This window comes from Mandrillus leucophaeus, unplaced genomic scaffold, assembly GCF_000951045.1.
Source record: "Mandrillus leucophaeus isolate KB7577 unplaced genomic scaffold, Mleu.le_1.0 Scaffold216, whole genome shotgun sequence".
Classification (NCBI taxonomy): Eukaryota; Metazoa; Chordata; class Mammalia; order Primates; family Cercopithecidae; genus Mandrillus; species Mandrillus leucophaeus.
The window spans coordinates 2,320,793-2,322,677 of NW_012102210.1; positions in this window are offsets into that span (position 1 = coordinate 2,320,793).

The following is a 1,885-nucleotide window of genomic DNA, read 5'->3' on the forward strand; positions in this document are numbered from 1 at the left end:
AGAGAGAGAGAGAGAGACGTTTCAATTATTTGTCTTTCCCCGAGAAAAGAGAGTTGCATTTGTTGGAGTTCGTTTTCTTCCTTGAAATTTGATGGAGTTTGTTTTTCTTTTCTTTTCTTTTCTTTTTCTTTTTCTACATTTTATTTTAAAGAGTGGCCTTGATTTGTACAGTCATCACTTTAGTTTCCAGTTTTATTTTGTTAGTGTAGACCAGACCGCAGCCTTGTGAGAAGGGTCTATGGCTCAGAGCTAGGTAACCCGGCTTTTAGAGAAACAAATGAAAGGGACATGGCTGCAGCTTCGGCTCCGGGAGCTGATGTGACGGTCAATAGTCTATGTCTACAGTCAATTAGATGTTTGGCACAGTTATTTAGATAATAAAATGAAAATTATCTGTTGACATTGACTTTCACAGAAAACCGCTTTCCCGGGTCCCGATTCGTCAGGCAATTTTTTCAGTCCCACCTGGCCAATAGATCCTGGCTTGGCAGATCCCACAAAACCAGAGAATGTAATTACTAGAATAAGAATGGTTGTGGGCAGCCTTGTCTCCTCTTTGAAGATTTCAAAGACTTGCCCAAATCCAAATCCGAAAAAAACAAAAATGCCTACAATGTCATCTGCCTTGGGCAAGAGTTTCTGCCACTTAAAAATAAATGTTTACCGATAACATGAGAATGTCTTCAAAATTGAGCAATCTACCCTGGTCCTCCGTGGGCTCGATCCGAAGCCTAGGTCTCAAAACCTGGCGCCCAAGGGCCGAGTTGTAGTTGGGGCGGTGTGTGAGCCCGCGGGCGGGCCGCCGCGGCCGAGGGGCTGGCGGGTTGGAGGCTGGTGGAGGGTTAGGGGTTCGGAGGAGAGGGCGGGGCCGCTCCTAAGTGCTGTGGCCTCCAGGGGTTCAGCTTGTCTGGAGGCGGCATCCTGGGCCGCACCCTCGGCTTCAAATCCAGCCCCTGACGCCCTCCGCACCGCGGTTCCCGCCTCCGGGCGCCGAGGGCCGGGGGCGCCTCGAGAAAAATCCAGCTCCAGCTCTGAGCGTCTCTAGCCAGGCGAGGCGAGGCGGATAAATCCTTCGCAAAACCCTCTTGGAAATTGCCGCCGCTTCCTGAGCCATCAGCCCCAGCGGGTACGTTATCGAGTTGCACAAACAGTTGAATTTTTCTCTCAAGAACCGAGTCTGGACGCGGAGATGGAGCCAAGTGTGGCTGCATTTTCAGACCCGGAAATCCGTTGGGTACTGAAGCACTTTTCGAACCCTGAAGCGCTGTGGCTTCGCGGTCCATCGTCGCCGCTGCAGACGGACGCGCTCCCCGGCGGCTCCACGCCCTCCAGTCCCGGCCAGGCCGCGGGGCTGGGAGCTGAGCCGTCTCGGGCCCTCCGGCGCCGCGTTTTCTAGAGAACCGGGTCTCAGCGATGCTCATTTCAGCCCCGTTTTAATGCAACAAACGAAACCCCACACGAACGAAAAGGAACATGTCTGCGCTCTGTGCGCAGCGCTCGGGCGGCGCGGTCCCGGCGCGCAGGGAAGCGGCGTCTCCGCTAACCGAGGTGGTGGAAGGGGAAAAGCGAATGCGGAATCGTCCTGGACCCCGAAGGTCGGGGCCGCTCGCGAGGCCCGAAGGGGAGGAGCCGGCGAAGACCAGGAGTGGGCCGCATTTCGGTACTGTTTCCCCGAGATCAGGAACTTTCTGGGTCTAGGAGCAACGCCGGGATGGGGGTGTAGAGACCCAGCGCCCCGGGACCCGCAACGACAATGGGCCGGAGCTTCTAAGGTCGCCTTTGTTCTGGCAGGAGGACGGGGAATGAGGTTATCTCCGCCGCCTGTCCTGCCTCTCCTTCTCCTAGCCCTAGGGCCCTCCGCCCAGCCGTCCGGCCCCGAGCCCCC